Source organism: Ovis canadensis, chromosome 1, assembly GCF_042477335.2.
Source record: "Ovis canadensis isolate MfBH-ARS-UI-01 breed Bighorn chromosome 1, ARS-UI_OviCan_v2, whole genome shotgun sequence".
Taxonomy (NCBI): Eukaryota; Metazoa; Chordata; class Mammalia; order Artiodactyla; family Bovidae; genus Ovis; species Ovis canadensis.
In genome coordinates, this window is record NC_091245.1 from 100421130 (window position 1) to 100445047 (window position 23918).

Genomic DNA, 23918 nt, shown 5'->3' on the forward strand with positions numbered 1-23918 from the left:
ATTTCCAGGGGACCTATTTTCCCTTTGGGGCTTCCCTGATAGCTCAGTTGGTAAAGAATCCACCAGCAGTGCGGGAGACCTGGGTTCGATCCCAGGGTTGGGAAGATTACCTGAAGAAGGGAAAGGCTACCCACTCCAGTATTCTGGCCTGGAGAATTCAATGGACAGTCCATGGGGTTGCAAAGAGTCTGACACGACTGAGCGACTTTCATTTTCACTTTACTTTTCCGGGTGAGCTCTTCTGTAAGGCTCTTCTGATCCGGCCTACTGTCCCTGTCAGGTGGAGAAGACAGAGCAGACAAGAGGAGGAGCCTTTTTCAGCTTTTACAGTAGGGGATGGGCAGAGAAGAACCAAGAAAACCTATACGTTATAAAAAGGTTAAACGGAAAACGTCCCTGGGTGGGCTCGAACCACCAACCTTTCGGTTAACAGCCGAACGCGCTAACCGATTGCGCCACAGAGACTAACGAAAGGTACTATTCTCTCAACGCCGTAGAGAAGAAACAGCCCTTCAACGCCAGGCGGAGCCACACGCCTTTCCCCGGACTGCTGCTGCTGCTAACTCGCTTCAGTCGTGTCCGACTCTGCGACCCCATAGACGGCAGCCCACCAGGCTCCCCCGTCCCTGGGATTCGCCAGGCAAGAACGCTGGACTGCTACACCCTCTCAAACCCTCGGACAGCCGGAGAGCTGGCTTCGACGCACCGCGCTGGTTCTCGTGGGGAAACCGGGAGTCGGGCGATTCCGAAGCCAGAAGGGCAGCGGTTCGTCCCCGCCGCGCCTGGCTCCACACCCGACGCAGATGCAACGCCCCCGAGACGCCCCGGGCCTGAGCCGAGGGCGGCCCGAGGGAAGCTGAACCCCCGGTGGGCCCTGTGACGGCTCTCCGGTTGCTTCGCTGGCGCTGCCCTCCCTCCGCTGGTCCGCGGTCGGTGGGGCGGGAGCCGGAACCAGGGGGTGCGGGGGGCCGGTCCGAAGGGACAAACGCGACGAGCCGGGAAAGAAGCCGGCGAGGTGGGGACCGGCATAAACAGACTTCCCAGGAGGTCTGTGCAGAGGCACGTGCCTGATTTGGGGAGGCAAGATTTGGTTTCTGATTTGATTTAGTCACCATTTATCAAAATTGAGAGGAAGGGACTGGATAACAGAGCGGAGATGAAAGTCTATGAATACCTGTTGTCGTCCAGCAACAGCGCAGTGACTGGAAGGAAATTACGTCCGCCTTGTAAGAGCAAGGGCTGCGACGGCGGCAGGAGCTGTGGCGCGCCGTGATCGTATAGTGGTTAGTACTCTGCGTTGTGGCCGCAGCAACCTCGGTTCGAATCCGAGTCACGGCACTCTCATCCATCACTCCTGACGGCTACCCCTTTTTTCCTTCGGCTGGAAACTTGCACAAGTGTAGCCCCACACAGTACTCACTCAACGTTCTCCTGCCTGGTCTGAGCAGAAGGAAACTGAAGGCGGTGGTCTCTCCTTCTGTGCTGCTGTGACAGAGGGAAGCCCAGCAAGGAGCCTCCTGTGCTGTAAAGGGTGGAACGCCTGCTTTGTTACTCAAGATGCGCAGCATAAAGACCCGATACAAATTGTATCAGATAAGCGACTCCTCCTCCCTCGACTTGTTTGGCCGGTTTCTTCTGGGCTCCTGGGAATCTCTGCTCCGAGGACTTCTTCAGTCCTTGGCCGTTGTTCCCTTCCTAGTCATCGCACTCACCTCTCTAGTGCCCTTCGTTTTATACTCTCAAGGATCTTCAATGCCTGTCGGCAGCCACTCACTAGACAAATGGTATCCATCAGGACGGGACTACTGGAGGAGCTTAACAATCACCGCTTATAAGTGATCAAGAACGGTGACCACAGCCCCCTCTGCTCTGACAACCAACTAGTGGAAACAGCGAACATGTGATTCTTCCGCCTGACCACAGCTTTGCTGGCAACAGACAGGGAAGTTATACTGAGAGCAGGACCCAAAGCGGGGAGTTTGGGTCAATCACAAATGGAGATCAGACTTGAAGACTCCCTGAGTACAGGAAACTGTTTAGCTGTGCAAGCAAAAGCTCCCTTAGCTTATTTTGCAAAATGAGTGAAACTTACCTTGGGCCATTCTTGTTTATGCCTCTGAAAACCATAGACAAAACAAAGCTGTTCACAAAAAATGATAGGAGGTAACTATTTTTCACCATATCCCCATCCCAAGGAAAACTCTGATATAACCAATCACAGTGAAGAATAAACAGTCATTGCCTCCTCACTGTATAAGCTGCTTTATAACAGTATACCTGTGAGCCTCCTTCCATAATTTGTTGGCACACTCCCTTTTCCTGAACTGTCTTTTCAGGCACCGTCAACTGTTGCTAATTGTTGTTTCGGTGACCTGGTCTTTTTACTTCTGCCCTATCTGGACTTTGACAGTGCCTCAACATTTTCATCTGTCAGACTGGGCCAGCAAGGAAAGTCCTCATCATACTATCGTTGTCCCCTCTGCCTGAATTTAGTGACAATTCAATCAGCAATGAGGAATCATTAAAATCGTTGTCATTGGCCTCTGTTTTGTTTGTTGATCATCACTGTCCAGACTCCTTTCATTTGTATGTTTGCCTCTTCTAAAATGTCATGGAAACGCAACCATAGTGGAAATACGCTTTTCTACACCTCTTTATCTGTATAATATCTCTGACTTTATCCATTGTTGTGTAAAGCAGGTGTCATTTCTCTCTCATCGCTGAGATGCATTCCATGGCAGTAACACAGCACAGTCTGTTTACCATTCACTCTATAGAGAGCATTTGAGCTGTTTCCAATATTGGCTATTGTGAATGAACCTGCTCTGAGCATTCTCTCCTCAAGAGATGTTGTGGACATAGGTCCTCATTTCCCTTGCCGAGGGGTGGGGGGGAGGAAACTAGGTGAAGAATTGATGGTACCAAAGAGTAACCTTGTATGAAAACCACCAAAGCTTTCCCCAAAGCAGCTGTACCATTTTATATTACCCCCAACAATATGAATGAGAATTGTAGTTATTCCACATCTTTGCAAGACTGTTTGTTTGCCCTCCTTATAATTTTAGCCATGCTGCTAAGAGTAGTGATATCGCAGTGTGGTTTTAATATCCATTTCTCTAACAGCTAAAAATAATGAGCGCTCCTTGTATGCTTTGTTGGCCACGTGCACATCATCTTTTCTGATGTACCTGCTCATTATCTTTTACCCATCTGAAAAAAGTTGGTTGTATGTCCCTTGAAAATAGGACTTTCCTGATACTAAGAATCTGCCTGTGATGTAGGAGACCCTGGTTTGACTCCTAGATCTGGAGATGCCCTGGAGAAGGGATAGGCTACCCAGTCCAGTATTCTTGGGCTTCCCTTGTGGCTCAGCTGGTAAAAAATATTATTGGATAGGAGGAGGTCATTATATATTATAATCACGGAGAGGCAGGATTGTAAGCTATCTTTTGTGACTATTTTCTCCCTCTTTGTAGCTTGCTTTTCCACTTTAGTAGCATCTTTGACTGACAAGATATGGTCAACGTTGTTGAAGTCTAATTTATCATTTGTCTTGGTTTTATTTTAATACGTTATTCGTGTCCTGGTTAGTAAATCTTTGCCTAAGACCAAACCAGAAAGTATCCTCAAAATGCCTTCTACCGTTAACTTTAATGTCTTGGTTTACAATGTAACTCACACTGATTCTTGTCTGTGAGGTAGAAATAAAGCTGCCCCACCCCCAATATCGAACCTATTTCCTCTCCCTGCTGCTGCTGCTGCTGCTGCTGCTGCTGCTGCTGCTGCTAAGTCGCTTCAGTCGTGTCCGACTCTGTGCGACCCCATAGATGGCAGCCCACCAGGCTCCCCCATCCCTGGGATTCTCCAGGCAAGAACACTGGAGTGGGTTGCCATTTCCTTCTCCGATGCATGAAAGTGAAAAGTGAAAGTGAAGTCGCTCCGTTTGAACTGCTGTTCCTGAAAACTCATTCACATATGGAGCTATGGGTTTCAAATCTTTCAAATCAGTCCGTTTTCTATTTGTGTACCCTGATACCACTTGCACATTGCTGATCTATAGGAGGTCATAGTAACTCTTATAGTCAGGTAGAGCAAGTTTTCCTGTTCTGTTCATTTCCACACCAAATGATGCATTGTGCAAATGTAATGATTCATGCAACCATCACCCAGGCATCATTCCTCCTCTCCTTTTGCTGTGGGACACCAGCCCTTCCTCATAGGTACTGGCTGCCCCTTTGTGGCAAATAGCCTCTACTGTGGCCTCTGGGGAGGACAAATGCCCAGATGTCTGCAGGGCTGGAGAACTTGCAAGAAAGATCTGCAAGTGCCAAAGCAGTTTGCATTTCCAGATGCAAGTTGAGGGGGCTAGTTGAGGGGTGCTGGTGGTGAAGGAGGGGTGAGGAGGCAGCAGGAAGTTAGCTCACTTTTCAGACCTTTGATCAAGAGAAAGTTTTCTTTAGTAATTTCTAACTGTGGAAAGTACAAAATGTTGTGCTATTGAACATTTCCTCTTCTTTCTAGGGAAAGAGACTCCAGTGGAGGGTACCTAATTTGCAAAGTTGATCACTGGGTGTGATGTTGAAAACTGAAAGCTAGGGGAGAGCTCTTCTTTTGTTTTATGCCCATAAAAGAAAATGAGGGAGAACGGGAGATAGAGAGAAGGGATAATAGGCTGGAGCCTGAAAACTGATCTTAGGGTCTGGCCCTGGATGTCAGATTTGGGGGAAAGAGAAGACATTGTTGATCATATCCAGGGAAGAAGGACTTCAGTGGAAATAGAGACGGTTAAGGCCATCTTATGACATTTTGCCTACATTTATGTGTAATTCTTCTTTCCCTTTTATTTTTATAGATGAGGCTCGGGTGAGATTGATTCGTTCATTTCTTTTTGGAATGCACATTTAAATAAAAATGAGTGCCATACTTCAAATAGTCATCCATGAACCTCATGGACTCTTCTGAGATTCTACCAGCTGTGCATCACAAGTAAAATGGGCCCAACCTGGGGACCCTACTTAGGAAAGTGCAATGAGTTTTAAAGGGGTGGGTGGGAGAGAAATGAGACACTCTCAACAATACTTGCTTTCCTTACTGTAGTGGTTTTCACATATGCTCCACATCTGCTCAATCCTTTCAGTCAAATAAGAGCAGTTGGGAAAATGAAAAGAATTCAGTTACCTGCATCCTGGAAATGTATGGAAGTCATGCCTAGGGAGGCTCAAGTACTAGCAGATGGGAAGACTGGGGATTCCCTACTCACTGGTAGCCAGGCCCTCCTTGCCTGCTTTGTCTATTTGGGTAGACTGGACAAGGGGACTCCATTCCCCTTCACCAGCCATGGGGATAATCCACCTTCATTGGTAACTCTAGATCCTGAAACTTCATAAGATTTTCTTCATTTTCTCTTTGATCTCTCTTCCGCCTACCTAATAAGAGAGGATTCACTGCCTTGTTTCTCAGTCGGGACCCTTTTGGGGTTCCTTGGGGACAGGACTGAAGTGGACATCTGGTTTCCCCTAGGTGTCCCTCCTGGCTTGGGTGTTTCCGGAGCTCAGGCTGACCCAGTATGGAACTCCCAGTGGGTGGGCCGCCTGGGAGGCGAGAAGGCTGTTTGCCAGTGTGGCTGGAGGTGTGGCCTCATGTATTGGACACCCCACTCAAACCCTATTCTTCACATGCACTTCCTCTTCAGGGAAGCCCAAATAATGTAGCCTGTAAAGTTTCTCTACAGGCTGTACTCAAAGACAGGTGAAATTCTGGAAGGGGTGAGAGGAGCCTCGCTGAGAAGACCCAGAGTTATTCCTGGCAGCCCCTCATGGGCAGGCTCAAAAGAGGTTGATTTCAAGGATGGAGACAAAGAAAAGGCTTCATGGCAGAAAACCCCGTGATCTTGAGATGAAAATCTTCAGTCCTAATGTCTAGGTGAGCAGGGGGCCGAGTTGAATCCACCGCTGCACCCTGACCAGGAGAGTCGTCTGCCCAAATTCAGAGGCCAGGACCAGGAGAGACTGGGCACATCACTGGTTCTCTATCATGAGCGATTGGGCTCCCGCCCTCACTCCCTGCCCGCTCTGTGACACTAGGCCCTGTGTGGAACATCTTTTACTCTTGAAGACTGGGGCAAGGGGGATGGAGAGTTTCTCCCTGGCATCTAGTCGGAGGAAGGCTGAGAGGGGAGGTCACTAAACACGCTTCGGTCCTCAGGCAGAGTCCTATCCCGTGAAGAATGATCCCATCCAAAATATCAACACTGGAGAAGTTGAGAAACCTTGGTGCAGATCAATGTTCATATACTAGAGAGACAAGAAAACACTAATTCCTGAGTAACTGGATGTGGGGTATGAGGAAAACTGTGGCGGCAGAGAGAACTCCAAGAGTTTTGACCTGTGTATAGAGAAGGATGGAGTTAGCATGGACTAAGGTGGGAAAACTGTAGGTGCAGCAGGTTGTAGGGGGAACTCATCCTCTGGGATTTTCCCCAGCAAGAACACTGGAGTGGGTTGCCACCTCTTTCTCCGGGCAGACTTCCTGACCCAGGAACCAAACCCATGTCTCCTGTGTCTTCTACATCGCAGGCAAATTCTTTACCCACTGAGCCATCGGGGAACCCTATAGCGGGGAAGATCTGCTTTCAAATGGCACTCGGGTCCTCCAGCGCATTGCCCAGCAACTGACACCACGTGGTGGCAAAGGAAAGTACTCCTTTTACTGCAGGAGGACTGGCAGCTGATGCTCAAAAGACCCGAAATCATGGATGGCTTTCAGGCAAGTGTAGATAAAGACAGTGTGGGGGAGAGGGTCCCAGGGTGTCTGATCAGTTGATGGTGAGGTAACAAGGTGAAGTTTCTGCAATCAACCTCCTCATTCTGACCCTCTAACCTCTAACGGGTCCACGTGCTTGTGGTCTGTGAAAACAACCTCGGAATACGCGTCAAACATTGTTATCTATGTCCTGAAGGGAGAAACTACAGGTCCTGTGATGCTGCTCTATGACTCATTCATTGTGAAAACTGGGAGCAGGCCTCCTACCCGACTGCTGCTCTTTGTCTCTGCATGTTCTCATCCCTCTAATCACTAATTCTCGAGCCAGACTTTCGGCAACTCAGGGATGGCTCAGGAGACAGAAGTTTTTCTCCACGCCGACCTGGGGAACACTGAGGTGTGGGTTAACCGAGAAAGCCCATTCAGGGATTGCTCGACTTTCGACCCAGAATCCAGTTCGCAGTCTTGGAGCCAGACTCCCGAGAGCTCTCCGTTCAAGCCCTCTCGGTTGCTGCATCCGCCCGAGTCCTTCTGGACCGTAGAGATGCGGGGTGTCCGCGAGCGGTCCCTTCTCACCCCCGGCACAACGCCTCCCGCCTCCCGCCTCCTCCGGGCCCCTGGCCTCCGCTCCAGCTCCCCGGGCCCCAGCGACCTTCTGTTCTATTCACTCCCGGGCACCTCGCTAAGGCGGGTCACCAGTCCAGTTCTGAGGTGCGGCCCGGATGAGGCAAGTTGCTCCTGACTTGGGGACCAGGCGGGACTCGGGGGCGCTGGGTGCCTCACCTGCAGGTGCCTTTTCTGGGGGAAGAAGGGAAGGGATGGCCTTAGGAAAGGATTTCTGGCAGTGACGGCGAAGGCTCAAGACTTTAGAGAAGGCGCAAGACCTCCGCGGAGGAGAAAGGGAAACGGTGATTCTAGCCAGAGGCAAGAAGAAGGGTACCCGGGCCGTAACTCCCTGGTGGTCTAGTGGCTAGGATTCGGCGCTTTCACCGCCGCGGCCCGGGTTCGATTCCCGGTCAGGGAAACCTTTTGTGCAGCGTTTCATCCCCTGATTCACCGTGTCGAGGAAGACTACAGTCGCCGATTCTCCGACCAGACGAAAGCAGCTTGTAAAGTACGCGAGTGGAGTATATAGATGAGACGCTGCGGGGTCGGGGCGGGGTCTGGCGGAGTGGGCAGTCGGCGCCGTTCCTGGAACAGCTTTGAGCAGTGCGGTTTGGAAGGACAGCGAGGGCCGCGGGGAGGGCAAGGTGTTGACCGTGAGTGTCGGTGGAGGGATGGGAGGCTGCCCTGTGGCTGCGGGCTGTGGGCTCACACTTAACCGGGCACCGGAGAGCCTGCGGTTACGAAGGTAGTTTTTCCCAGGATGAGGCTCGTCTATTGCACTCGGGACCTGCAGATGGCGGGATCTCCGCTACTGCGAACCGCGTTCGTGCTCTCCGCCGGTTCCCCGCGGTTCATGACAGGCGACATCTCTTCCGTGGTGCCTCGCTGTGCTCCGCTCCCCAGATCCAGAGCGGGAGGCGCACCCACCTCCCCACCCCCCACCCCCGCCCCCAGCCAGCGCGCCACTGCTTGGACCCCCATCTGCCGGCTTTCCTATTTCGTGACCAAAGCGTCTGGATGTGTCCTGCGTCTTGAGGCACGCCTCCTGTCAGTCCACAAGTGCCAGACGTGCCTTCTCCTGCAGCCTGCAGTCGGCCACGCGCGTGTGGGTGCGCGCGCCCGGCCCCCGCCCGCCGGGCTCCGCACTGGTCCGGGCCACCCGGGAAAGCGTGAGAGCCTCGCTCGCAAGCCTCGCGCTCCGCAGTCCCTTTGGGGCCAGGTCAGAGGGAGGCACCCCTCCCAGGAATGCGGAGGTCCGAGGCCTGCCTCGGTCAGGAGGCTCCCGGGGCCGGCGCGCCGTATCCCTGGCCCGGCTTAGCCAACTTCCCACCCGGCTAGCCCGTCCCCCTTCTCCTCTTCCACCCCAGCCGTGTTCCCGCGGGGAGTCAGCGCTCCCTCCACGCGCCCCTCTGGCCCAACCCCCAGATATCACCTAGCCGCCTCTCCGGTGCCTGCGGAGGGAGTTGGAGCTCTCTTTTCCTGCAACGGGAGGAGAGAGAACGTGCGGACTCAGGCGGCAACCCGTTCCCTCGCTGCTTCTCTGAGCTCTGCCCATCGAGGGGCCTAGCTCAGGACCCTGGGTCTCCCGCGGCCCAGGGAGCCGGCCAAGCTGGGGCCTCTCCCACTGCTCCTCAAGAAAGAGCAGGAATGTCCTCCCGGGTCCAGAAGAGGCACCCGGGAAAGCATCCAGCACAAGCCGGGACTCTGCGCAGTGGACCCCTTCGGAGCAACGCTTCCGTCGGCGCGTCCTTCCCTCCGAGGGCTTCGGGCAGGCAAGAAATCACCTAGGACGATGAGCTTTCCACTGTCTTGACTGAGACCAGAGGAAAGGAGGGTATCTTCCAGGAGAGCAGCAGCACTGAAGCCTGTGGTCGCAGAGAGGCTTTTGGAGCCAGAGCGCCCTCTCTTCACCAGGGCTATCCAGGGGCTGTAGAAATCTCACCCGGCTGAGGCCGCCTCCTCCCCTGCCCCCTCCTCCTACACCTCGCCCGGTCTCCTACGCCCTCCTCCCGTCTTCGTTTTCTGGCTTGTGGTCTTCGAGTGCCTCGGGACCTCTCACCTCCGCCACCGGTTGCTTTTTTCCGGTAGTTCTGAGCTTCAAATACGGAAATGTATGTAAGAGTGCAACGAATGCTCAACAACGGTGACCCCCCCCCCCCATTTTTTGAATCAGTAACATTTTCTGAATTATCAGGATTGTCTCGTTTGTAACAATTGCATTTTCATTGTCGGAGTATACTGATGTACATTTAAACCTTACATGTTGAGTAATAAATGGGTTCTGCTACTTTCTTATGAATAATGATGTGCAGAAGAATATTCTTACGCGTACATCTTTGGCAATTCTGTAGGATAGAGACTGTTCTTTTATTTATCAGAGGACACTTGCAGGTAGAAAAGTAGAAAGTGGCCAGCGACGTGGTGACTGGGAGGCACGCCAAACGCTGCTCCGTCACAGCCCTGGGGCTCCGATACAGTCCCAGTTCCCACGACCCCTTAAGTATCTTCTGCTCAGGGCTGCCTTCGGATTATAGTCCCTTTTCTTACTCCTTGTGGGTAGAACCACGACATAACTGGACTTGGCGCGTGGAGCAGGCAAAACCAAGCAGTGAAAAGCTAACACGAGCACGATGCATTGGCCGGGAATCGAACCCGGGTCTCCCGCGTGGGAGGCGAGAATTCTACCACTGAACCACCAATGCCCCGCACGCTTGAGGTCCTGACGGCTCTCCGGAAAGAATCTCCAAAGCGACTGCGACACCCTCGGCGGGCAAACAGAAGAGATTCCGAAAAAGGCTTACACCGCTGTGTTTGGAAGACAGAGTTCACAGACTGACAGGCGCTGGAAGCAAAGGCTTGCCAAGAAGGGCTACAATCAGGCAACAGCATAAAGTGGGAACATCCAAATGAAAATATCAAAATACCGGCGTTATCAGCTCACACCACAACTCTGAGAAAGGCTCTTTATGACCATACCACAGACCCCTGCAGAAGATACATCGGAAATCCATCCAGATCCCTTGTTTATGACCCTCAACCTCAGACTCTTACCTTAGAGGGCCTGAGAAAATTATTCAACTTGCTAGGTTAGGCAAGCGAAATTCTAATCCAGGTACGAAATAAGAAACAGAGGCAGAATCAGACTGTAATCAGAGGACGGAAAGGGCCAGAATCTAAATAGAGATAATGAAGAAATACACCATTTTTTGGTATAAAATAACGAGGCAGTCTTGTAAGCATTACAACGATAGTATGTGTCAAGCTTTCTAAGGTGTTCAAAGCATTTCGATGGATAGGTGATATGCATAACTATTTAAAGATTAATTAATACTGTTTGCAACCAATGTTTGATTAAATGGAAGAATCTAATCTCCAAAACTGGACTCTGCGTTGTGCTGAGTTTTAGCATTTGTGACTCTGAGATGCATATGGGGCGTATGTAGGCTTTGGTGTTTTGGTTGTGTAAGGAACAGACTAAATTCCAGAAAAGTACTGATGGGTGAAATGTTAACATATTGGTCCTCTGATGAGACTGAAGTACAGAGTGATGTCTTTCCCTAATTTTCCCTGAGGTACTTACACTGAAGAAAGGAACCTGGGGTGGGAACTCCCCCACCTATTGGGACTTAGGAATCATTATGACTTTTTGAAAGATAGGAGCTGCAGATATGCAGTTATGGTTCTCTTGCTGAGAAGCCAAGCTAGGTGGAGGCTGAGTCGTAAACTTGAGCTCAACAAGGAAACTGACCATCACCTCGACCTTGAAGAACTGTGGCTCTGTCTGCCCTCTGTCCAACACCAGGGCTCACACCGCCTCTGGCCAACACGCTTTCATTTACCACCCACATCAACCAGATCGACATGTATTCCCGCACCTCTTTCTAAGCTGCAAACCTGCACTTTCAACTCACAACTCCTAATTCACAAGTCAATGCCTCCTATAGGTCTGAGAGTCACAAATGCTAAAATGCAACACACCATCGAGTTCCCTTTCAGCATCACATACCACCCTCTGCTGCAGCTCTCTGTGAGCAGACCCAGGCACAGCATCTTCCTAAGAGTAGTGGGCACTGTCTCTCCCGTGTTCCCGTCAATCACCAGAACACACCCAAATCCCTTCCGACCCTTACCTGGTGTGTTTACCCTCACCACCAGCCACCCTGTTGTCCAAAGCAGATCTTGTTAGCCTCTTTGTACATACTCTCTCATCTTCCTGGCACAGAAGTTTATGTCCAGTATAACCAATAGAGAATGCCTAACTAACCGGGTGCTTTTTTTTTTCTTCTTCTTCTTCTTCAGTTTTTCTCTGCCTCTCTACCGAAGAGGCCTGTTCCAAAAAAAAAAAAAAAAAAGTCCTTCCTGAGCCACTTCCTGAGGAGCCCTAGTGCCCTGTAGGAGATCAAGGCATTGGTGGTTCAGTGGTAGAATTCTCGCCTCCCACGCGGGAGACCCGGGTTCGATTCCCGGCCAATGCATGTGGATTTTCTTGTCGGCTTCCTGAAACTTAGACATCCACCAGCACCTAATGTGGTGTAAGGGAGGAAAATAGCCCTCGCATACTTTGAAGAGAGCATGTCTTTGAAGCTCCAAGTGTGCTGAATACCTGATTTGGGAAAATTTGAAAGTAAAACCATTGTTACTTTTATCCTATCTTCTAGAAACGAAGATCACGGAAAGACAGTAGCTGCATCGGGAGAAGTGTTAAGGGTCCAAGAAGAAGGATGCAGTTCCTTCGGAGCTGCCAGAAACTGGAGAGTGGGGCCTCTGATCTTCCTCGTGAGGTAGATCCCATTTCTCAGATCTTGGTAAAATTCCAGATAGGAAACGATTTGTCTAGGCCAAGGAAATTGGCCAGAGAAAAGCGGAGAGCCAGGAAACGATTTGTCTAGCCTAAGGATATTGGCCAGAGAAAAGCAGAGAACAGGAAACGATTTGTCTAGCCTAAGGATGTTGGCCAGAGAAAAGCGGAGAGCCGACCAAAAAGTGCTTGCATTAGCCGGGAATCGAACCCGGGTCTCCCGCGCGGGAGGCGAGAATTCTACCACTGAACCACCAATGCCTTGATCTCCTACAGGGCACTAGGGCTCCTCAGGAAGTGGCTCAGGAAGGACTTTTTTTTTTTTTTTTTTGGAACAGGCCTCTTCGGTAGAGAGGCAGAGAAAAACTGAAGAAGAAGAAGAAGAAAAAAAAAAGCACCCGGTTAGTTAGGCATTCTCTATTGGTTATACTGGACATAAACTTCTGTGCCAGGAAGATGAGAGAGTATGTACAAAGAGGCTAACAAGATCTGCTTTGGACAACAGGGTGGCTGGTGGTGAGGGTAAACACACCAGGTAAGGGTCGGAAGGGATTTGGGTGTGTTCTGGTGATTGACGGGAACACGGGAGAGACAGTGCCCACTACTCTTAGGAAGATGCTGTGCCTGGGTCTGCTCACAGAGAGCTGCAGCAGAGGGTGGTATGTGATGCTGAAAGGGAACTCGATGGTGTGTTGCATTTTAGCATTTGTGACTCTCAGACCTATAGGAGGCATTGACTTGTGAATTAGGAGTTGTGAGTTGAAAGTGCAGGTTTGCAGCTTAGAAAGAGGTGCGGGAATACATGTCGATCTGGTTGATGTGGGTGGTAAATGAAAGCGTGTTGGCCAGAGGCGGTGTGAGCCCTGGTGTTGGACAGAGGGCAGACAGAGCCACAGTTCTTCAAGGTCGAGGTGATGGTCAGTTTCCTTGTTGAGCTCAAGTTTACGACTCAGCCTCCACCTAGCTTGGCTTCTCAGCAAGAGAACCATAACTGCATATCTGCAGCTCCTATCTTTCAAAAAGTCATAATGATTCCTAAGTCCCAATAGGTGGGGGAGTTCCCACCCCAGGTTCCTTTCTTCAGTGTAAGTACCTCAGGGAAAATTAGGGAAAGACATCACTCTGTACTTCAGTCTCATCAGAGGACCAATATGTTAACATTTCACCCATCAGTACTTTTCTGGAATTTAGTCTGTTCCTTACACAACCAAAACACCAAAGCCTACATACGCCCCATATGCATCTCAGAGTCACAAATGCTAAAACTCAGCACAACGCAGAGTCCAGTTTTGGAGATTAGATTCTTCCATTTAATCAAACATTGGTTGCAAACAGTATTAATTAATCTTTAAATAGTTATGCATATCACCTATCCATCGAAATGCTTTGAACACCTTAGAAAGCTTGACACATACTATCGTTGTAATGCTTACAAGACTGCCTCGTTATTTTATACCAAAAAATGGTGTATTTCTTCATTATCTCTATTTAGATTCTGGCCCTTTCCGTCCTCTGATTACAGTCTGATTCTGCCTCTGTTTCTTATTTCGTACCTGGATTAGAATTTCGCTTGCCTAACCTAGCAAGTTGAATAATTTTCTCAGGCCCTCTAAGGTAAGAGTCTGAGGTTGAGGGTCATAAACAAGGGATCTGGATGGATTTCCGATGTATCTTCTGCAGGGGTCTGTGGTATGGTCATAAAGAGCCTTTCTCAGAGTTGTGGTGTGAGCTGATAACGCCGGTATTTTGATATTTTCATTTGGATGTTCCCACTTTATGCTGTTGCCTGATTGTAGCCCTTCTTGGCAAGCCTTTGCTTCCAGCGCCTGTCAGTCTGTGAACTCTGTCTTCCAAACACAGCGGTGTAAGCCTTTTTCGGAATCTCTTCTGTTTGCCCGCCGAGGGTGTCGCAGTCGCTTTGGAGATTCTTTCCGGAGAGCCGTCAGGACCTCAAGCGTGCGGGGCATTGGTGGTTCAGTGGTAGAATTCTCGCCTCCCACGCGGGAGACCCGGGTTCGATTCCCGGCCAATGCATCGTGCTCGTGTTAGCTTTTCACTGCTTGGTTTTGCCTGCTCCACGCGCCAAGTCCAGTTATGTCGTGGTTCTACCCACAAGGAGTAAGAAAAGGGACTATAATCCGAAGGCAGCCCTGAGCAGAAGATACTTAAGGGGTCGTGGGAACTGGGACTGTATCGGAGCCCCAGGGCTGTGACGGAGCAGCGTTTGGCGTGCCTCCCAGTCACCACGTCGCTGGCCACTTTCTACTTTTCTACCTGCAAGTGTCCTCTGATAAATAAAAGAACAGTCTCTATCCTACAGAATTGCCAAAGATGTACGCGTAAGAATATTCTTCTGCACATCATTATTCATAAGAAAGTAGCAGAACCCATTTATTACTCAACATGTAAGGTTTAAATGTACATCAGTATACTCCGACAATGAAAATGCAATTGTTACAAACGAGACAATCCTGATAATTCAGAAAATGTTACTGATTCAAAAAATGGGGGGGGGGGGTCACCGTTGTTGAGCATTCGTTGCACTCTTACATACATTTCCGTATTTGAAGCTCAGAACTACCGGAAAAAAGCAACCGGTGGCGGAGGTGAGAGGTCCCGAGGCACTCGAAGACCACAAGCCAGAAAACGAAGACGGGAGGAGGGCGTAGGAGACCGGGCGAGGTGTAGGAGGAGGGGGCAGGGGAGGAGGCGGCCTCAGCCGGGTGAGATTTCTACAGCCCCTGGATAGCCCTGGTGAAGAGAGGGCGCTCTGGCTCCAAAAGCCTCTCTGCGACCACAGGCTTCAGTGCTGCTGCTCTCCTGGAAGATACCCTCCTTTCCTCTGGTCTCAGTCAAGACAGTGGAAAGCTCATCGTCCTAGGTGATTTCTTGCCTGCCCGAAGCCCTCGGAGGGAAGGACGCGCCGACGGAAGCGTTGCTCCGAAGGGGTCCACTGCGCAGAGTCCCGGCTTGTGCTGGATGCTTTCCCGGGTGCCTCTTCTGGACCCGGGAGGACATTCCTGCTCTTTCTTGAGGAGCAGTGGGAGAGGCCCCAGCTTGGCCGGCTCCCTGGGCCGCGGGAGACCCAGGGTCCTGAGCTAGGCCCCTCGATGGGCAGAGCTCAGAGAAGCAGCGAGGGAACGGGTTGCCGCCTGAGTCCGCACGTTCTCTCTCCTCCCTTTGCAGGAAAAGAGAGCTCCAACTCCCTCCGCAGGCACCGGAGAGGCGGCTAGGTGATATCTGGGGGTTGGGCCAGAGGGGCGCGTGGAGGGAGCGCTGACTCCCCGCGGGAACACGGCTGGGGTGGAAGAGGAGAAGGGGGACGGGCTAGCCGGGTGGGAAGTTGGCTAAGCCGGGCCAGGGATACGGCGCGCCGGCCCCGGGAGCCTCCTGACCGAGGCAGGCCTCGGACCTCCGCATTCCTGGGAGGGGTGCCTCCCTCTGACCTGGCCCCAAAGGGACTGCGGAGCGCGAGGCTTGCGAGCGAGGCTCTCACGCTTTCCCGGGTGGCCCGGACCAGTGCGGAGCCCGGCGGGCGGGGGCCGGGCGCGCGCACCCACACGCGCGTGGCCGACTGCAGGCTGCAGGAGAAGGCACGTCTGGCACTTGTGGACTGACAGGAGGCGTGCCTCAAGACGCAGGACACATCCAGACGCTTTGGTCACGAAATAGGAAAGCCGGCAGATGGGGGTCCAAGCAGTGGCGCGCTGGCTGGGGGCGGGGGTAGGGGGTGGGGAGGTGGGTGCGCCTCCCGCTCTGGATCTGGGGAGCGGAGCACAGCGAGGCACCACGGAAGAGATGTCGCCTGTCATGAACCGCGGGGAACCGGCGGAGAGCACGAACGCGGTTCGCAGTAGCGGAGATCCCGCCATCTGCAGGTCCCGAGTGCAATAGACGAGCCTCATCCTGGGAAAAACTACCTTCGTAACCGCAGGCTCTCCGGTGCCCGGTTAAGTGTGAGCCCACAGCCCGCAGCCACAGGGCAGCCTCCCATCCCTCCACCGACACTCACGGTCAACACCTTGCCCTCCCCGCGGCCCTCGCTGTCCTTCCAAACCGCACTGCTCAAAGCTGTTCCAGGAACGGCGCCGACTGCCCACTCCGCCAGACCCCGCCCCGACCCCGCAGCGTCTCATCTATATACTCCACTCGCGTACTTTACAAGCTGCTTTCGTCTGGTCGGAGAATCGGCGACTGTAGTCTTCCTCGACACGGTGAATCAGGGGATGAAACGCTGCACAAAAGGTTTCCCTGACCGGGAATCGAACCCGGGCCGCGGCGGTGAAAGCGCCGAATCCTAGCCACTAGACCACCAGGGAGTTACGGCCCGGGTACCCTTCTTCTTGCCTCTGGCTAGAATCACCGTTTCCCTTTCTCCTCCGCGGAGGTCTTGCGCCTTCTCTAAAGTCTTGAGCCTTCGCCGTCACTGCCAGAAATCCTTTCCTAAGGCCATCCCTTCCCTTCTTCCCCCAGAAAAGGCACCTGCAGGTGAGGCACCCAGCGCCCCCGAGTCCCGCCTGGTCCCCAAGTCAGGAGCAACTTGCCTCATCCGGGCCGCGCCTCAGAACTGGACTGGTGACCCGCCTTAGCGAGGTGCCCGGGAGTGAATAGAACAGAAGGTCGCTGGGGCCCGGGGAGCTGGAGCGGAGGCCAGGGGCCCGGAGGAGGCGGGAGGCGGGAGGCGTTGTGCCGGGGGTGAGAAGGGACCGCTCGCGGACACCCCGCATCTCTACGGTCCAGAAGGACTCGGGCGGATGCAGCAACCGAGAGGGCTTGAACGGAGAGCTCTCGGGAGTCTGGCTCCAAGACTGCGAACTGGATTCTGGGTCGAAAGTCGAGCAATCCCTGAATGGGCTTTCTCGGTTAACCCACACCTCAGTGTTCCCCAGGTCGGCGTGGAGAAAAACTTCTGTCTCCTGAGCCATCCCTGAGTTGCCGAAAGTCTGGCTCGAGAATTAGTGATTAGAGGGATGAGAACATGCAGAGACAAAGAGCAGCAGTCGGGTAGGAGGCCTGCTCCCAGTTTTCACAATGAATGAGTCATAGAGCAGCATCACAGGACCTGTAGTTTCTCCCTTCAGGACATAGATAACAATGTTTGACGCGTATTCCGAGGTTGTTTTCACAGACCACAAGCACGTGGACCCGTTAGAGGTTAGAGGGTCAGAATGAGGAGGTTGATTGCAGAAACTTCACCTTGTTACCTCACCATCAACTGATCAGACACCCTGGGACCCTCTCCCCCACACTGTCTTTATCTACACTTGCCTGAAAGCCATCCATGATTTCGGGTCTTTTGAGCATCAGCTGCCAGTCCTCCTGCAGTAAAAGGAGTACTTTCCTTTGCCACCACGTGGTGTCAGTTGCTGGGCAATGCGCTGGAGGACCCGAGTGCCATTTGAAAGCAGATCTTCCCCGCTATAGGGTTCCCCGATGGCTCAGTGGGTAAAGAATTTGCCTGCGATGTAGAAGACACAGGAGACATGGGTTTGGTTCCTGGGTCAGGAAGTCTGCCCGGAGAAAGAGGTGGCAACCCACTCCAGTGTTCTTGCTGGGGAAAATCCCAGAGGATGAGTTCCCCCTACAACCTGCTGCACCTACAGTTTTCCCACCTTAGTCCATGCTAACTCCATCCTTCTCTATACACAGGTCAAAACTCTTGGAGTTCTCTCTGCCGCCACAGTTTTCCTCATACCCCACATCCAGTTACTCAGGAATTAGTGTTTTCTTGTCTCTCTAGTATATGAACATTGATCTGCACCAAGGTTTCTCAACTTCTCCAGTGTTGATATTTTGGATGGGATCATTCTTCACGGGATAGGACTCTGCCTGAGGACCGAAGCGTGTTTAGTGACCTCCCCTCTCAGCCTTCCTCCGACTAGATGCCAGGGAGAAACTCTCCATCCCCCTTGCCCCAGTCTTCAAGAGTAAAAGATGTTCCACACAGGGCCTAGTGTCACAGAGCGGGCAGGGAGTGAGGGCGGGAGCCCAATCGCTCATGATAGAGAACCAGTGATGTGCCCAGTCTCTCCTGGTCCTGGCCTCTGAATTTGGGCAGACGACTCTCCTGGTCAGGGTGCAGCGGTGGATTCAACTCGGCCCCCTGCTCACCTAGACATTAGGACTGAAGATTTTCATCTCAAGATCACGGGGTTTTCTGCCATGAAGCCTTTTCTTTGTCTCCATCCTTGAAATCAACCTCTTTTGAGCCTGCCCATGAGGGGCTGCCAGGAATAACTCTGGGTCTTCTCAGCGAGGCTCCTCTCACCCCTTCCAGAATTTCACCTGTCTTTGAGTACAGCCTGTAGAGAAACTTTACAGGCTACATTATTTGGGCTTCCCTGAAGAGGAAGTGCATGTGAAGAATAGGGTTTGAGTGGGGTGTCCAATACATGAGGCCACACCTCCAGCCACACTGGCAAACAGCCTTCTCGCCTCCCAGGCGGCCCACCCACTGGGAGTTCCATACTGGGTCAGCCTGAGCTCCGGAAACACCCAAGCCAGGAGGGACACCTAGGGGAAACCAGATGTCCACTTCAGTCCTGTCCCCAAGGAACCCCAAAAGGGTCCCGACTGAGAAACAAGGCAGTGAATCCTCTCTTATTAGGTAGGCGGAAGAGAGATCAAAGAGAAAATGAAGAAAATCTTATGAAGTTTCAGGATCTAGAGTTACCAATGAAGGTGGATTATCCCCATGGCTGGTGAAGGGGAATGGAGTCCCCTTGTCCAGTCTACCCAAATAGACAAAGCAGGCAAGGAGGGCCTGGCTACCAGTGAGTAGGGAATCCCCAGTCTTCCCATCTGCTAGTACTTGAGCCTCCCTAGGCATGACTTCCATACATTTCCAGGATGCAGGTAACTGAATTCTTTTCATTTTCCCAACTGCTCTTATTTGACTGAAAGGATTGAGCAGATGTGGAGCATATGTGAAAACCACTACAGTAAGGAAAGCAAGTATTGTTGAGAGTGTCTCATTTCTCTCCCACCCACCCCTTTAAAACTCATTGCACTTTCCTAAGTAGGGTCCCCAGGTTGGGCCCATTTTACTTGTGATGCACAGCTGGTAGAATCTCAGAAGAGTCCATGAGGTTCATGGATGACTATTTGAAGTATGGCACTCATTTTTATTTAAATGTGCATTCCAAAAAGAAATGAACGAATCAATCTCACCCGAGCCTCATCTATAAAAATAAAAGGGAAAGAAGAATTACACATAAATGTAGGCAAAATGTCATAAGATGGCCTTAACCGTCTCTATTTCCACTGAAGTCCTTCTTCCCTGGATATGATCAACAATGTCTTCTCTTTCCCCCAAATCTGACATCCAGGGCCAGACCCTAAGATCAGTTTTCAGGCTCCAGCCTATTATCCCTTCTCTCTATCTCCCGTTCTCCCTCATTTTCTTTTATGGGCATAAAACAAAAGAAGAGCTCTCCCCTAGCTTTCAGTTTTCAACATCACACCCAGTGATCAACTTTGCAAATTAGGTACCCTCCACTGGAGTCTCTTTCCCTAGAAAGAAGAGGAAATGTTCAATAGCACAACATTTTGTACTTTCCACAGTTAGAAATTACTAAAGAAAACTTTCTCTTGATCAAAGGTCTGAAAAGTGAGCTAACTTCCTGCTGCCTCCTCACCCCTCCTTCACCACCAGCACCCCTCAACTAGCCCCCTCAACTTGCATCTGGAAATGCAAACTGCTTTGGCACTTGCAGATCTTTCTTGCAAGTTCTCCAGCCCTGCAGACATCTGGGCATTTGTCCTCCCCAGAGGCCACAGTAGAGGCTATTTGCCACAAAGGGGCAGCCAGTACCTATGAGGAAGGGCTGGTGTCCCACAGCAAAAGGAGAGGAGGAATGATGCCTGGGTGATGGTTGCATGAATCATTACATTTGCACAATGCATCATTTGGTGTGGAAATGAACAGAACAGGAAAACTTGCTCTACCTGACTATAAGAGTTACTATGACCTCCTATAGATCAGCAATGTGCAAGTGGTATCAGGGTACACAAATAGAAAACGGACTGATTTGAAAGATTTGAAACCCATAGCTCCATATGTGAATGAGTTTTCAGGAACAGCAGTTCAAACGGAGCGACTTCACTTTCACTTTTCACTTTCATGCATCGGAGAAGGAAATGGCAACCCACTCCAGTGTTCTTGCCTGGAGAATCCCAGGGATGGGGGAGCCTGGTGGGCTGCCATCTATGGGGTCGCACAGAGTCGGACACGACTGAAGCGACTTAGCAGCAGCAGCAGCAGCAGCAGCAGCAGCAGCAGCAGCAGGGAGAGGAAATAGGTTCGATATTGGGGGTGGGGCAGCTTTATTTCTACCTCACAGACAAGAATCAGTGTGAGTTACATTGTAAACCAAGACATTAAAGTTAACGGTAGAAGGCATTTTGAGGATACTTTCTGGTTTGGTCTTAGGCAAAGATTTACTAACCAGGACACGAATAACGTATTAAAATAAAACCAAGACAAATGATAAATTAGACTTCAACAACGTTGACCATATCTTGTCAGTCAAAGATGCTACTAAAGTGGAAAAGCAAGCTACAAAGAGGGAGAAAATAGTCACAAAAGATAGCTTACAATCCTGCCTCTCCGTGATTATAATATATAATGACCTCCTCCTATCCAATAATATTTTTTACCAGCTGAGCCACAAGGGAAGCCCAAGAATACTGGACTGGGTAGCCTATCCCTTCTCCAGGGCATCTCCAGATCTAGGAGTCAAACCAGGGTCTCCTACATCACAGGCAGATTCTTAGTATCAGGAAAGTCCTATTTTCAAGGGACATACAACCAACTTTTTTCAGATGGGTAAAAGATAATGAGCAGGTACATCAGAAAAGATGATGTGCACGTGGCCAACAAAGCATACAAGGAGCGCTCATTATTTTTAGCTGTTAGAGAAATGGATATTAAAACCACACTGCGATATCACTACTCTTAGCAGCATGGCTAAAATTATAAGGAGGGCAAACAAACAGTCTTGCAAAGATGTGGAATAACTACAATTCTCATTCATATTGTTGGGGGTAATATAAAATGGTACAGCTGCTTTGGGGAAAGCTTTGGTGGTTTTCATACAAGGTTACTCTTTGGTACCATCAATTCTTCACCTAGTTTCCTCCCCCCCACCCCTCGGCAAGGGAAATGAGGACCTATGTCCACAACATCTCTTGAGGAGAGAATGCTCAGAGCAGGTTCATTCACAATAGCCAATATTGGAAACAGCTCAAATGCTCTCTATAGAGTGAATGGTAAACAGACTGTGCTGTGTTACTGCCATGGAATGCATCTCAGCGATGAGAGAGAAATGACACCTGCTTTACACAACAATGGATAAAGTCAGAGATATTATACAGATAAAGAGGTGTAGAAAAGCGTATTTCCACTATGGTTGCGTTTCCATGACATTTTAGAAGAGGCAAACATACAAATGAAAGGAGTCTGGACAGTGATGATCAACAAACAAAACAGAGGCCAATGACAACGATTTTAATGATTCCTCATTGCTGATTGAATTGTCACTAAATTCAGGCAGAGGGGACAACGATAGTATGATGAGGACTTTCCTTGCTGGCCCAGTCTGACAGATGAAAATGTTGAGGCACTGTCAAAGTCCAGATAGGGCAGAAGTAAAAAGACCAGGTCACCGAAACAACAATTAGCAACAGTTGACGGTGCCTGAAAAGACAGTTCAGGAAAAGGGAGTGTGCCAACAAATTATGGAAGGAGGCTCACAGGTATACTGTTATAAAGCAGCTTATACAGTGAGGAGGCAATGACTGTTTATTCTTCACTGTGATTGGTTATATCAGAGTTTTCCTTGGGATGGGGATATGGTGAAAAATAGTTACCTCCTATCATTTTTTGTGAACAGCTTTGTTTTGTCTATGGTTTTCAGAGGCATAAACAAGAATGGCCCAAGGTAAGTTTCACTCATTTTGCAAAATAAGCTAAGGGAGCTTTTGCTTGCACAGCTAAACAGTTTCCTGTACTCAGGGAGTCTTCAAGTCTGATCTCCATTTGTGATTGACCCAAACTCCCCGCTTTGGGTCCTGCTCTCAGTATAACTTCCCTGTCTGTTGCCAGCAAAGCTGTGGTCAGGCGGAAGAATCACATGTTCGCTGTTTCCACTAGTTGGTTGTCAGAGCAGAGGGGGCTGTGGTCACCGTTCTTGATCACTTATAAGCGGTGATTGTTAAGCTCCTCCAGTAGTCCCGTCCTGATGGATACCATTTGTCTAGTGAGTGGCTGCCGACAGGCATTGAAGATCCTTGAGAGTATAAAACGAAGGGCACTAGAGAGGTGAGTGCGATGACTAGGAAGGGAACAACGGCCAAGGACTGAAGAAGTCCTCGGAGCAGAGATTCCCAGGAGCCCAGAAGAAACCGGCCAAACAAGTCGAGGGAGGAGGAGTCGCTTATCTGATACAATTTGTATCGGGTCTTTATGCTGCGCATCTTGAGTAACAAAGCAGGCGTTCCACCCTTTACAGCACAGGAGGCTCCTTGCTGGGCTTCCCTCTGTCACAGCAGCACAGAAGGAGAGACCACCGCCTTCAGTTTCCTTCTGCTCAGACCAGGCAGGAGAACGTTGAGTGAGTACTGTGTGGGGCTACACTTGTGCAAGTTTCCAGCCGAAGGAAAAAAGGGGTAGCCGTCAGGAGTGATGGATGAGAGTGCCGTGACTCGGATTCGAACCGAGGTTGCTGCGGCCACAACGCAGAGTACTAACCACTATACGATCACGGCGCGCCACAGCTCCTGCCGCCGTCGCAGCCCTTGCTCTTACAAGGCGGACGTAATTTCCTTCCAGTCACTGCGCTGTTGCTGGACGACAACAGGTATTCATAGACTTTCATCTCCGCTCTGTTATCCAGTCCCTTCCTCTCAATTTTGATAAATGGTGACTAAATCAAATCAGAAACCAAATCTTGCCTCCCCAAATCAGGCACGTGCCTCTGCACAGACCTCCTGGGAAGTCTGTTTATGCCGGTCCCCACCTCGCCGGCTTCTTTCCCGGCTCGTCGCGTTTGTCCCTTCGGACCGGCCCCCCGCACCCCCTGGTTCCGGCTCCCGCCCCACCGACCGCGGACCAGCGGAGGGAGGGCAGCGCCAGCGAAGCAACCGGAGAGCCGTCACAGGGCCCACCGGGGGTTCAGCTTCCCTCGGGCCGCCCTCGGCTCAGGCCCGGGGCGTCTCGGGGGCGTTGCATCTGCGTCGGGTGTGGAGCCAGGCGCGGCGGGGACGAACCGCTGCCCTTCTGGCTTCGGAATCGCCCGACTCCCGGTTTCCCCACGAGAACCAGCGCGCTGCGTCGTAGTCAGCTCTCCGGGTGTCCGAGGGTCTGAGCCGGTGTCGTTGTCCATGGAAAGGCGTGCGGCTCCGCCTGCCGTGGAAGGGCTAAGTTTCTTCTCTACGTCGTTGAGAGCAGCGTGGCACCCGTTAGTCTCTGTGGCGCAATCGGTTAGCGCGTTCGGCTGTTAACCGAAAGGTTGGTGGTTCGAGCCCACCCAGGGACGCCTTCTGCTTACCCCTTTCCAAAACGTGGAAGCTTTTTCGTTCTTTCTTTCCTGCCCATCCTCTACTGTAAAGGCGGGAAAAGGCTCCTTCACTCCCACCCTCTTGGCTCCTGTTTCCTGTCCACCTCACAGGGACATAAGGCGGGATCAGAAGGCCATCACCGAGCTAGATAGAAGAGCTCACCTGGAAAATAGGTCCCCTGGAAATTCCTGAG

The 23918-nt window shown here is 51.2% G+C and overlaps 10 non-coding genes across 10 annotated transcripts; 5 read left to right on the forward strand and 5 right to left on the reverse strand.

Moving 5' to 3' along the window:
- Window positions 1–391: 391 nt before the first annotated feature.
- Window positions 392–465, reverse strand: TRNAN-GUU (transfer RNA asparagine (anticodon GUU)). Its single transcript has one exon. It is a non-coding gene; the product is annotated as a tRNA-Asn (tRNA).
- Window positions 466–1266: 801 nt separating this feature from the next.
- TRNAH-GUG (transfer RNA histidin (anticodon GUG)) lies at window positions 1267–1338 on the forward strand. Its single transcript has one exon. It is a non-coding gene; the product is annotated as a tRNA-His (tRNA).
- A 6376-nt stretch (window positions 1339–7714) lies between these two features.
- On the forward strand, window positions 7715–7786 carry TRNAE-UUC (transfer RNA glutamic acid (anticodon UUC)). Its single transcript has one exon. It is a non-coding gene; the product is annotated as a tRNA-Glu (tRNA).
- Window positions 7787–9999: 2213 nt separating this feature from the next.
- Window positions 10000–10070, reverse strand: TRNAG-CCC (transfer RNA glycine (anticodon CCC)). Its single transcript has one exon. It is a non-coding gene; the product is annotated as a tRNA-Gly (tRNA).
- A 1702-nt stretch (window positions 10071–11772) lies between these two features.
- Window positions 11773–11843, forward strand: TRNAG-CCC (transfer RNA glycine (anticodon CCC)). Its single transcript has one exon. It is a non-coding gene; the product is annotated as a tRNA-Gly (tRNA).
- A 513-nt stretch (window positions 11844–12356) lies between these two features.
- Window positions 12357–12427, reverse strand: TRNAG-CCC (transfer RNA glycine (anticodon CCC)). Its single transcript has one exon. It is a non-coding gene; the product is annotated as a tRNA-Gly (tRNA).
- A 1702-nt stretch (window positions 12428–14129) lies between these two features.
- On the forward strand, window positions 14130–14200 carry TRNAG-CCC (transfer RNA glycine (anticodon CCC)). Its single transcript has one exon. It is a non-coding gene; the product is annotated as a tRNA-Gly (tRNA).
- A 2213-nt stretch (window positions 14201–16413) lies between these two features.
- TRNAE-UUC (transfer RNA glutamic acid (anticodon UUC)) lies at window positions 16414–16485 on the reverse strand. The gene has a single exon. It is a non-coding gene; the product is annotated as a tRNA-Glu (tRNA).
- Window positions 16486–22861: 6376 nt separating this feature from the next.
- TRNAH-GUG (transfer RNA histidin (anticodon GUG)) lies at window positions 22862–22933 on the reverse strand. The gene has a single exon. It is a non-coding gene; the product is annotated as a tRNA-His (tRNA).
- A 696-nt stretch (window positions 22934–23629) lies between these two features.
- TRNAN-GUU (transfer RNA asparagine (anticodon GUU)) lies at window positions 23630–23703 on the forward strand. Its single transcript has one exon. It is a non-coding gene; the product is annotated as a tRNA-Asn (tRNA).
- Window positions 23704–23918: the final 215 nt, after the last annotated feature.